The 14089-nt window shown below is 44.4% G+C and overlaps 1 long non-coding RNA gene across 1 annotated transcript; it reads left to right on the top strand.

The window, feature by feature from the left end:
* The first annotated feature begins 323 nt into the window (after window positions 1-323).
* On the top strand, window positions 324-13721 carry LOC307027322. The gene is made up of 2 exons (XR_013804598.1): window positions 324-408; window positions 13049-13721. It is a non-coding gene; the product is annotated as an uncharacterized lncRNA (long non-coding RNA).
* The last annotated feature ends 368 nt before the right edge of the window (window positions 13722-14089 follow it).

Here is a 14089-nt window from a genome sequence, read left to right as displayed (position 1 = left end):
CATATATGTTGCGGGGGTCAGAAATGGATTCAAAGAGGGCAAATAAAAAAATAAATAATAATAATCATATCGATACCAATAATGGTCTCAGACCCTAATAATAATCCTATCAATAATGAATTGTGTGTACATGGGTTAGATTGTGATGGGTTAGACACACATCACAACATGTGTCCGCCATGTTGTGATGTGTGTTTCTGTGCTTTCGCCCGTCGTCTTCCCGATGTGTTTGGGTGTTTTGCTGGGTTGTCGCTCGCTAAACCCTAATAATAATAATAATAGACTGTATCTTATTTTTTTTATCGTATTCTTGTATTTACTCTGCAGTGACGTCCGGCCTCCTGTGGGGTCGGCGGTGGAGGACGCGAGCTACGCCTCGGTCCAGTTCAGACCGAAGAACCAGAGCCGGTACCGTAAAGTTCATATCTGTTTTAAAATCACTTGGTATATAAGTAATATTCTTTATTTACACATGCTGTTTGTGGCACATAACTGGGAGGTCATAAGCTAAAGGAGGCTCATATTGGGCTATAAAGGAACTACAGCAGGGTCACATGACTTCACGTCACCACCGCTAAGCTAAAGGAGGCTAATGTTGGGCTATAAAGGAACTACAGCACGGTCACATGACTTCACATCACCACCGCTAAGCTAAAGGAGGCTAATGTTGGGCTATAAAGGAACTACAGCAAGGTCACATGACTTCACGTCACCACCGCTAAGCTAAAGGAGGCTAATGTTGGGCTGTAAAGGAACTACAGCACGGTCACATGACTTCACGTCACCACCGCTAAGCTAAAGGAAGCTAATGTTGGGCTATAAAGGAACTACAGCACGGTCACATGACTTCACGTCACCACCGCTAAGCTAAAGGAGGCTAATGTTGGGCTATAAAGGAACTACAGCACGGTCACATGACTTCACCACCGCTAAGCTAAAGGAGGCTAATGTTGGGCTATAAAGGAACTACAGCACGGTCACATGACTTCACGTCACCACCGCTAAGCTAAAGGAGGCTAATGTTGGGCTATAAAGGAACTACAGCACAGTCACATGACTTCACGTCACCACCGCTAAGCTAAAGGAGGCTAATGTTGGGCTATAAAGGAACTACAGCACAGTCACATGACTTCACGTCACCACCGCTAAGCTAAAGGAGGCTAATGTTGGGCTATAAAGGAACTACAGCACGGTCACATGACTTCACGTCACCACCGCTAAGCTAAGGTGACCAGATTTTCAGAATGAAAACCGGGGACATTTTGAGTTTTGCGGTCAAAATCTCATTAACATATCCAATTTTCTTCGCTGTTAAAGAAAAAAGGGGGACAATTCTGGTTCAATGTAATTCGAACATTTGAACTGTTGGATACAAACAGAAGGACGATAGCTCATATATGAGACTTCAAAGGTCTTTTATTTTGAAACTGTACATCAGATTGTCCAGATTCTCTCTGAGTGACTAGATGGGGTCTCCTGCTATCAGCCTGAAGTGAAAGAAGTATTTGATTGACTTCGAATGACTCTTTGATTATGGACGGTTCCCATTAAATAATAATCAAAATATAGATGGACAATAGATCTAATTTGAGATTTTAAACAGCATACATTTTAAATTGTGCCTCAGAAAGTAATGTTATTTTAGGAGTGTTGTGAGATGGTGTCAACATCAATTGAAATTAGTCACCCAGTGGAAATGTCAGATGTCTTCATAACTGTATCCTTACATTTTACATTCACTCAGTTATAATGTGGTAGTTATATGTAGTTTTTTTTAAATTATTATTGATCACATTATATAGTAAATATTTCTTAATTTAAGCTCCAGTATATATGAATATGTTTGGTGTGTTTTTTAGGGATATTTGTTATTGACCGAGTAAACGCTTTTATTTTGAAGGCAGTTTTTACAGGCCTCTACCGTAATGCATACGATATTCGCGCACCGCAATACAACGTGCGGGCTGGCTTGACTGTGTTTTCCAAAGTGGGGGCTGGCTTGACCACAGTCTGTTTACCCAGTGTTTCCTGACATGAAACGTTTTATTTCACGTTGCAATGTGTTTTTAACATATATTAAAAAACGGGGACATTTCCGGGGACAGTTTCAACCGGGGACAGGGCAATACAAACGGGGACTGTCCCCGAAAAACGGGGACGTCTGGTCACCCTACGCTAAGCTAAAGGAGGCTCATATTGGGCTATAAAGGAACTACAGCACGGTCAGATGACTTCACTTCACCACCGCTAAGCTAAAGGAGGCTAATGTTGGGCTATAAAGGAACTACAGCACGGTCACATGACTTCACGTCACCACCGCTAAGCTAAAGGAGGCTAATGTTGGGCTATAAAGGAACTACAGCACGATCACATGACTTCACGTCACTACCGCTAAGCTAAAGGTGGCTCATATTGGGCTATAAAGGAACTACAGCACGATCACATGACTTCACGTCACCACCGCTAAGCTAAAGGCGGCTCATATTGGGCTATAAAGGAACTACAGCACGGTCAGATGACTTCACTTCATCAACGCTAAGCTAAAGGAGGCTAATGTTGGGCTATAAAGGAACTACAGCACGGTCACATGACTTCACGTCACCACCGCTAAGCTAAAGGAGGCTAATGTTTGGCTATAGAGGAACTACAGCACGGTCACATGACTTCACGTCACCACCGCTAAGCTAAAGGAGGCTAATGTTGGGCTATAAAGGAACTACAGCACGGTCACATGACTTCACGTCACCACCGCTAAGCTAAAGGAGGCTAATGTTGGGCTATAAAGGAACTACAGCACGGTCACATGACTTCACGTCACCACCGCTAAGCTAAAGGAGGCTAATGTTGGGCTATAAAGGAACTACAGCACGGTCACATGACTTCACGTCACCACCGCTAAGCTAAAGGAGGCTAATGTTGGGCTATAAAGGAACTACAGCACGGTCACATGACTTTACGTCACCACCGCTAAGCTAAAGGCGGCTAATGTTGGACTATAAAGGAACTACAGCACGGTCACATGACTTTACGTCACCACCGCTAAGCTAATGGAGGCTAATGTTGGGCTACAAAGGAACTACAGCACGGTCACATGACTTCACATCACCACCGCTAAGCTGAAGGAGGCTAATGTTGGGCTATAAAGGAACTACAGCACGGTCAGATGACTTCACTTCATCAACGCTAAGCTAAAGGAGGCTAATGTTGGGCTATAAAGGAACTACAGCACAGTCACATGACTTCACGTCACCACCGCTAAGCTAAAGGAGGCTAATGTTGGGCTATAAAGGAACTACAGCACGGTCACATGACTTCACGTCACCACCGCTAAGCTAAAGGAGGCTAATGTTGGGCTATAAAGGAACTACAGCACGGTCACATGACTTCACGTCACCAACGCTAAGCTAAAGGAGGCTAATGTTGGGCTATAAAGGAACTACAGCACAGTCACATGACTTCACGTCACCACCGCTAAGCTAAAGGAGGCTAATGTTGGGCTATAAAGGAACTACAGCACGGTCACATGACTTCACGTCACCACCGCTAAGCTAAGGTGACCAGATTTTCAGAATGAAAACCGGGGACATTTTGAGTTTTGCGGTCAAAATCTCATTAACATATCCAATTTTCTTCGCTGTTAAAGAAAAAAGGGGGACAATTCTGGTTCAATGTAATTCGAACATTTGAACTGTTGGATACAAACAGAAGGACGATAGCTCATATATGAGACTTCAAAGGTCTTTTATTTTGAAACTGTACATCAGATTGTCCAGATTCTCTCTGAGTGACTAGATGGGGTCTCCTGCTATCACCCTGAAGTGAAAGAAGTATTTGATTGACTTCGAATGACTCTTTGATTATGGACGGTTCCCATTAAATAATAATCAAAATATAGATGGACAATAGATCTAATTTGAGATTTTAAACAGCATACATTTTAAATTGTGCCTCAGAAAGTAATGTTATTTTAGGAGTGTTGTGAGATGGTGTCAACATCAATTGAAATTAGTCACCCAGTGGAAATGTCAGATGTCTTCATAACTGTATCCTTACATTTTACATTCACTCAGTTATAATGTGGTAGTTATATGTAGTTTTTTTTAAATTATTATTGATCACATTATATAGTAAATATTTCTTAATTTAAGCTCCAGTATATATGAATATGTTTGGTGTGTTTTTTAGGGATATTTGTTATTGACCGAGTAAACGCTTTTATTTTGAAGGCAGTTTTTACAGGCCTCTACCGTAATGCATACGATATTCGCGCACCGCAATACAACGTGCGGGCTGGCTTGACTGTGTTTTCCAAAGTAGGGGCTGGCTTGACCACAGTCTGTTTACCCAGTGTTTCCTGACATGAAACGTTTTATTTCACGTTGCAATGTGTTTTTAACATATATTAAAAAACGGGGACATTTCCGGGGACAGTTTCAACCGGGGACAGGGCAATACAAACGGGGACTGTCCCCGAAAAACGGGGACGTCTGGTCACCCTACGCTAAGCTAAAGGAGGCTCATATTGGGCTATAAAGGAACTACAGCACGGTCAGATGACTTCACTTCACCACCGCTAAGCTAAAGGAGGCTAATGTTGGGCTATAAAGGAACTACAGCACGGTCACATGACTTCACTTCACCACCGCTAAGCTAAAGGAGGCTAATGTTGGGCTATAAAGGAACTACAGCACGATCACATGACTTCACGTCACTACCGCTAAGCTAAAGGTGGCTCATATTGGGCTATAAAGGAACTACAGCACGATCACATGACTTCACGTCACCACCGCTAAGCTAAAGGCGGCTCATATTGGGCTATAAAGGAACTACAGCACGGTCAGATGACTTCACTTCATCAACGCTAAGCTAAAGGAGGCTAATGTTGGGCTATAAAGGAACTACAGCACGGTCACATGACTTCACGTCACCACCGCTAAGCTAAAGGAGGCTAATGTTGGGCTATAAAGGAACTACAGCACGGTCACATGACTTCACGTCACCACCTCTAAGCTAAAGGAGGCTAATGTTGGGCTATAAAGGAACTACAGCACGGTCACATGACTTCACGTCACCACCGCTAAGCTAAAGGAGGCTAATGTTGGGCTATAAAGGAACTACAGCACGGTCACATGACTTCACTTCACCACCGCTAAGCTAAAGGAGGCTAATGTTGGGCTATAAAGGAACTACAGCACGGTCACATGACTTTACGTCACCACCGCTAAGCTAAAGGCGGCTAATGTTGGACTATAAAGGAACTACAGCACGGTCACATGACTTTACGTCACCACCGCTAAGCTAATGGAGGCTAATGTTGGGCTACAAAGGAACTACAGCACGGTCACATGACTTCACATCACCACCGCTAAGCTGAAGGAGGCTAATGTTGGGCTATAAAGGAACTACAGCACGGTCAGATGACTTCACTTCATCAACGCTAAGCTAAAGGAGGCTAATGTTGGGCTATAAAGTGTTAGAAATTAAAATCAATGTTTTAATGGGGAAATGTAGTTTAAACATGCCGTCAGTTTTAATGCTCTTTTATACTGAAAAACCAGAAATTCTTGTGCACAAGCAGTTAAGCTTTTATTCTGAAAATCCTTAATCTCCGGTTAGCATTTAGCATGTGGCTAATATACGATTTCCTGAAGAGGTGAATTTAGTAGCGAAATGATATGGAGTGTTGCAAACCGAAGCCTACTGATTTAACACTACAACTATAGATGTCGAGATACTATCATGCTGAATATTAAATGAAGGTACAGTTTATTTGAATACATTGTTTACAGACGAGAGTAGCATGTGACAACATCCGGAATGACCGGAAACCAAACGAGCCGAGAAGTATTGTTTAGACCGAGTATTGATTACAGCGTTTAGAATGTGTTAAATGAAAAGTGATGAAAGAGAATATGAGGAGAAACGGCGTGTTAAGCATATATTGAATGTGAAAAGAACCTATCCTCTGTTTAAATGCAATAACGGACATTGGAGACGAGGCGAGCCGGCTGGCGGGGAGGAGCCAGCACACCATATATAAACCACCGGAGGAGAGATCCAGCTTCTTCTCTTCCCTATCGAGGAGCGGATCACAGCTGTTTGTCTGACTGAACAATATTCTGTCTGTAACACTACCGCGCCTTTTTTAATTAAAGTACCCAATTGAACTTTCACAGAGACTCCATTTAGTCTCCTATTTTAAAGCTTCTCTCCTGGACGGGAGAATAACGAACACAGTTAACAAAAGGAACTACAGCACGGTCACATGACTTCACGTCACCACCGCTAAGCTAATGGAGGCAAATGTTGGGCTACAAAGGAACTACAGCACGGTCACATGACTTCACATCACCACCGCTAAGCTAAAGGAGGCTAATGTTGGACTATAGAGGAACTACAGCACGGTCACATGACTTTACGTCACCACCGCTAAGCTAATGGAGGCTAATGTTGGGCTACAAAGGAACTACAGCACGGTCACATGACTTCACATCACCACCGCTAAGCTAAAGGAGGCTAATGTTGGGCTATAAAGGAACTACAGCACGGTCACATGACTGCATATCACCACCGCTAAGCTAATGGAGGCTAATGTTGGGCTACAAAGGAACTACAGCACGGTCACATGACTTCACGTCACCACCGCTAAGCTAAAGGAGGCTAATGTTGGACTATAAAGGAACTACAGCACGGTCACATGACTTCACGTCACCACTGCTAAGCTAAAGGCGGCTAATGTTGGGCTATAAAGGAACTACAGCACGGTCACATGACTTCACGTCACAACCGCTAAGCTAAAAGAGGCTAATGTTGGGCTATAAAGGAACTACAGCACGGTCACATGACTTCACATCACCACCGTTAAGCTAAAGGAGGCTAATGTTGGACTATAAGGAACTACAGCACGGTCACATGACTTCACGTTACCACCGCTAAGGTAATGGAGGCTAATGTTGGGCTACAAAGGAACTACGGCACGGTCACATGACTTCACATCACCACCGCTAAGCTAAAGGAGGCTAATGTTGGGCTACAAAGGAACTTCAGCACGGTCACATGACTTCACATCACCACCGCTAAGCTAAAGGTGGCTAATGTTGGACTATAAAGGAACTACAGCACGGTCACATGACTTCACGTCACCACCGCTCAGCTAAAGGAGGCTAATGTTGGGCTACAAAGGAACTACGGCACGGTCACATGACTTCACATCACCACCGCTAAGCTAAAAGAGGCTAATGTTGGGCTACAAAGGAACTACGGCACGGTCACATGACTTCACGTCACCACCGCTCAGCTAAAAGAGGCTAATGTTGGGCTACAAAGGAACTACGGCACGGTCACATGACTTCACATCACCACCGCTAAGCTAAAGGAGGCTAATGTTGGACTATAAGGAACTACAGCACGGTCACATGACTTCACGTTACCACCGCTAAAGTAATGGAGGCTAATGTTGGGCTACAGAGGAACTACAGCACGGTCACATGACTTCACCAACGCTAAGCTAAAGGCGGCTAATGTTGGGCTATAAAGGAACTACAGCACGGTCACATGACTTCACGTCACCACCGCTAAGCTAAAGGAGGCTAATGTTGGACTATAAAGGAACTACAGCACGGTCACATGACTTCACGTCACCACCGCTAAGCTAAAGGAAGCTAATGTTGGGCTATAAAGGAACTACAGCACGGTCACATGACTTCACGTCACCACCGCTAAACTAAAGGAGGCTAATGTTGGGCTATAAAGGAACTACAGCACGGTCACATGACTTCACGTCACCACCGCTAAACTAAAGGAGGCTAATGTTGGGCTATAAAGGAACTACAGCACGGTCACATGACTTCACGTCACCACCGCTAAACTAAAGGAGGCTAATGTTGGGCTATAAAGGAACTACAGCACGGTCACATGACTTCACGTCACCACCGCTAAGCTAAAGGAGGCTAATGTTGGGCTATAGAGGAACTACAGCACGGTCACATGACTTCACGTCACCACCGCTAAACTAAAGGAGGCTAATGTTGGGCTATAAAGGAACTACAGCACGGTCACATGACTGCATATCACCACCGCTAAGCTAAAGGAGGCTAATGTTGGGCTATAGAGGAACTACAGCACGGTCACATGACTTCACGTCACCACCGCTAAACTAAAGGAGGCTAATGTTGGGCTATAAAGGAACTACAGCACGGTCACATGACTTCACGTCACCACCGCTAAGCTAAAGGAGGCTAATGTTGGGCTATAGAGGAACTACAGCACGGTCACATGACTTCACGTCACCACCGCTAAACTAAAGGAGGCTAATGTTGGGCTATAAAGGAACTACAGCACGGTCACATGACTTCACGTCACCACCGCTAAGCTAAAGGAGGCTAATGTTGGACTATAAAGGAACTACAGCACGGTCACATGACTTCACGTCACCACCGCTAAGCTAAAGGAAGCTAATGTTGGGCTATAAAGGAACTACAGCACGGTCACATGACTTCACGTCACCACCGCTAAACTAAAGGAGGCTAATGTTGGGCTATAAAGGAACTACAGCACGGTCACATGACTTCACGTCACCACCGCTAAGCTAAAGGAGGCTAATGTTGGGCTATAGAGGAACTACAGCACGGTCACATGACTTCACGTCACCACCGCTAAGCTAAAGGAGGCTAATGTTGGGCTATAAAGGAACTACAGCACGGTCACATGACTTCACGTCACCACCGCTAAACTAAAGGAGGCTAATGTTGGGCTATAAAGGAACTACAGCACGGTCACATGACTGCATATCACCACCGATAAGCTAATGGAGGCTAATGTTGGGCTATAAAGGAACTACAGCACGGTCACATGACTTCACGTCACCACAGTTAAGCTAAAGGAGGCAAATGTTGGGCTATAAAGGAACTACAGCACGGTCACATGACTTCACGTCACCACCGCTAAGCTAAAGGAGGCTAATGTTGGACTATAAAGGAACTACAGCACGGTCACATGACTTCACGTCACCACCGCTAAGCTAAAGGAGGCTAATGTTGGGCTATAAAGGAACTACAGCACGGTCACATGACTTCACGTCACCACCGCTAAACTAAAGGAGGCTAATGTTGGGCTAGAAAGGAACTACAGCACGGTCACATGACTTCACGTCACCACCGCTAAGCTAAAGGAGGCTAATGTTGGGCTATAGAGGAACTACAGCACGGTCACATGACTTCACGTCACCACCGCTAAACTAAAGGAGGCTAATGTTGGGCTATAAAGGAACTACAGCACGGTCACATGACTTCACGTCACCACCGCTAAGCTAAAGGAGGCTAATGTTGGGCTATAGAGGAACTACAGCACGGTCACATGACTGCATATCACCACCGCTAAGCTAAAGGAGGCTAATGTTGGGCTACAAAGGAACTTCAGCACGGTCACATGACTTCACATCACCACCGCTAAGCTAAAGGAGGCTAATGTTGGGCTATAAAGGAACTACAGCACGGTCACATGACTTCACGTCACCACCGCTAAACTAAAGGAGGCTAATGTTGGGCTATAAAGGAACTACAGCACGGTCACATGACTTCACGTCACCACCGCTAAGCTAAAGGAGGCTAATGTTGGGCTATAGAGGAACTACAGCACGGTCACATGACTGCATATCACCACCGCTAAGCTAAAGGAGGCTAATGTTGGGCTACAAAGGAACTACAGCACGGTCACATGACTTCACATCACCACCGCTAAGCTAAAGGAGGCTAATGTTGGGCTATAAATGAACTACAGCACGGTCACATGACTGCATATCACCACCGCTAAGCTAAAGGAGGCTAATGTTGGGCTACAAAGGAACTACAGCACGGTCACATGACTTCACATCACCACCGCTAAGTTAAAGGAGGCTAATGTTGGGCTTTAAAGGAACTACAGCGCGGTCACATGACTTCACGTCACCACCGCTAAGCTAAAGGAGGCTAATGTTGGGCTATAAATGAACTACAGCACGGTCACATGACTTCACGTCACCACCGCTAAGCTAAAGGAAGCTAATGTTGGGCTATAAAGGAACTACAGCACGGTCACATGACTTCACGTCACCACCGCTAAACTAAAGGAGGCTAATGTTGGGCTATAAAGGAACTACAGCACGGTCACATGACTTCACGTCACCACCGCTAAGCTAAAGGAGGCTAATGTTGGGCTATAGAGGAACTACAGCACGGTCACATGACTTCACGTCACCACCGCTAAGCTAAAGGAGGCTAATGTTGGGCTATAAAGGAACTACAGCACGGTCACATGACTTCACGTCACCACCGCTAAACTAAAGGAGGCTAATGTTGGGCTATAAAGGAACTACAGCACGGTCACATGACTGCATATCACCACCGATAAGCTAATGGAGGCTAATGTTGGGCTATAAAGGAACTACAGCACGGTCACATGACTTCACGTCACCACAGTTAAGCTAAAGGAGGCAAATGTTGGGCTATAAAGGAACTATAGCACGGTCACATGACTTCACGTCACCACCGCTAAGCTAAAGGAGGCTAATGTTGGACTATAAAGGAACTACAGCACGGTCACATGACTTCACGTCACCACCGCTAAGCTAAAGGAGGCTAATGTTGGGCTATAAAGGAACTACAGCACGGTCACATGACTTCACGTCACCACCGCTAAACTAAAGGAGGCTAATGTTGGGCTATAAAGGAACTACAGCACGGTCACATGACTTCACGTCACCACCGCTAAGCTAAAGGAGGCTAATGTTGGGCTATAGAGGAACTACAGCACGGTCACATGACTTCACGTCACCACCGCTAAACTAAAGGAGGCTAATGTTGGGCTATAAAGGAACTACAGCACGGTCACATGACTTCACGTCACCACCGCTAAGCTAAAGGAGGCTAATGTTGGGCTATAGAGGAACTACAGCACGGTCACATGACTGCATATCACCACCGCTAAGCTAAAGGAGGCTAATGTTGGGCTACAAAGGAACTTCAGCACGGTCACATGACTTCACATCACCACCGCTAAGCTAAAGGAGGCTAATGTTGGGCTATAAAGGAACTACAGCACGGTCACATGACTTCACGTCACCACCGCTAAACTAAAGGAGGCTAATGTTGGGCTATAAAGGAACTACAGCACGGTCACATGACTTCACGTCACCACCGCTAAGCTAAAGGAGGCTAATGTTGGGCTATAGAGGAACTACAGCACGGTCACATGACTGCATATCACCACCGCTAAGCTAAAGGAGGCTAATGTTGGGCCACAAAGGAACTACAGCACGGTCACATGACTTCACATCACCACCGCTAAGCTAAAGGAGGCTAATGTTGGGCTATACATGAACTACAGCACGGTCACATGACTGCATATCACCACCGCTAAGCTAAAGGAGGCTAATGTTGGGCTACAAAGGAACTACAGCACGGTCACATGACTTCACATCACCACCGCTAAGTTAAAGGAGGCTAATGTTGGGCTTTAAAGGAACTACAGCGCGGTCACATGACTTCACGTCACCACCGCTAAGCTAAAGGAGGCTAATGTTGGGCTATAAATGAACTACAGCACGGTCACATGACTGCATATCACCACCGCTAAGCTAAAGGAGGCTAATGTTGGGCTACAAAGGAACTACAGCACGGTCACATGACTTCACATCACCACCGCTAAGCTAAAGGAGGCTAATGTTGGGCTATAAATGAACTACAGTACGGTCACATGACTTCACGTCACCACCGCTAAGCTAAAGGAGGCTAATGTTGGGCTTTAAAGGAACTACAGCGCGGTCACATGACTTCACGTCACCACCGCTAAGCTAAAGGAGGCTAATGTTGGGCTATAAATGAACTACAGCACGGTCACATGACTTCACGTCACCACCGCTAAGCTAAAGGAGGCTAATGTTGGGCTATAAAGGAACTACAGCACGGTCACATGACTTCACGTCACCACCGCTAAGCTAAAGGAGGCTAATGTTGGGCTATAAATGAACTACAGCACGGTCACATGACTGCATATCACCACCGCTAAGCTAATGGAGGCTAATGTTGGGCTACAAAGGAACTACAGCACGGTCACATGATTTCAAGTCACCACTGCTAAGCTAAAGGCGGCTAATGTTGGGCTATAAAGGAACTACAGCACGGTCACATGACTTCACGTCACCACCGCTAAGCTAAAGGAGGCTAATGTTGGGCTATAAAGGAACTACAGCACGGTCACATGACTTCACCACCGCTAAGCTAAAGGAGGCTAAAGTTGGGCTATAGAGGAACTACAGCACGGTCACATGACTTCACGTCACCATCGCTAAGCTAAAGGCGGCTAATGTTGGGCTATAGAGGAACTACAGCACGGTCACATGACTTCACGTCACCACCGCTAAGCTAAAGGCGGCTAATGTTGGGCTATAAAGGAACTACAGCACGGTCACATGACTTCACGTCACCACCGCTAAGCTAAAGGCGGCTAATGTTGGGCTATAAAGGAACTACAGCACGGTCACATGACTTCACGTCACCACTGCTAAGCTAAAGGAGGCTAATGTTGGACTATAAAGGAACTACAGCACGGTCACATGACTTCACGTCACCACCGCTAAGCTAAAGGTGGCTAATGTTGGGCTATAAAGGAACTACAGCACGGTCACATGACTTCACGTCACCACCGCTAAGCTAAAGGTGGCTAATGTTGGGCTATAAAGGAACTACAGCACGGTCACATGACTTCACGTCACCACCGCTAAGCTAAAGGAGGCTAATGTTGGGCTATAAAGGAACTACAGCACGGTCACATGACTTCACGTCACCACCGCTAAGCTAAAGGAGGCTAATGTTGGACTATAAAGGAACTACAGCACGGTCACATGACTTCACGTCACCACCGCTAAGCTAAAGGAGGCTAATGTTGGGCTATAAAGGAATGAACGCTATTATTCTAGCTAAAGCTACACTCTCACATTGAGAGGATCTGTGGTTTTGTGTTTTTTTTTGATGTATTATGATATCTAATGACTCTGTTTATTCATTATTTATAGAGCAGCGGAGGAGGACGCCACCATCTACAGCTCAGTGGCAGGCAAGCGCTGAATCCACTGAGACCATTATATATGAATATCACAGCATTATAGATGAATAAACAGCATTATAGATGAATAAACAGCATTATAGATGAATATCACAGCATTATAGATTAATAAACAGCATTATAGATTAATAAACATCATTATAGATGAAAAACTGTTTTAAAAATATTGTTCTACGCAAAAAACGAAGAGCTCTCTGATTGGAAGATTCCTACAGCAATGCTCTCTGGGACTTGTAGTTTATTACATGGATAATTAATACATTCACACAGTACTATTCACAGGGAGGCTGTGGCCCAGTGGATATTTTGCAGGACTTCAAATCAGGGGGTCACAGGTTCAAACCCCACTGCAGTCAGCATGTCGTTGTGAGTATGTGAGTCGCTTTGGATAAGAGCGTCTAACAAGTAACATCTTGTTTAATATTACAGAAATTGTGTAAAAAGAAAGTTTAAAGTTATTATTCTGTCTTTTGTTTTTAGGTATTATGAATGTATTCACCTGCTTTTGCATTTGTCCACCTCTCAGTGTTTGCTTCTACATGTAATATGCTTTTAATGTGTTATAATGTGTTTTAATGTGTGTCTTGTTTTATGTAAATAAAGATTTGTAACATTTTAAATAATATATTTGGGATTTTCTGTTTTAATTTCCAATGATAACAAACAGGAACCCAGAAGATAATACGAGATGAATTTCAAGAAAATAATCATAAAATACCACCAATAATAACAACAATAACAACAATAATAATAACTTAACTGTGCTCATTCAACTGTTGTGTAAATATTGTAATATACTTATTCTAATATATGTATTTATATAGATTGTTGTACAAAGTGCACATTTTAACTTTTGGATGTTTATATGAATATGTGTTATTTATAAACATATTCTTTAGTAAAGAAATGAAATATGAGATCCAATCCTTTCCCTGGAGAGAGACAGAGGACCCTGAATCTGGAACAGCGGCTCTAGAGCAGGGGGGTCAAA

This window comes from Notothenia rossii (genome assembly GCF_949606895.1).
Source record: "Notothenia rossii genome assembly, contig: scaffold_142, whole genome shotgun sequence".
Lineage (NCBI taxonomy): Eukaryota > Metazoa > Chordata > Actinopteri > Perciformes > Nototheniidae > Notothenia > Notothenia rossii.
Note: the sequence above shows the minus strand (reverse complement) of the source record. Positions and strands in the feature narration are given on the sequence as shown.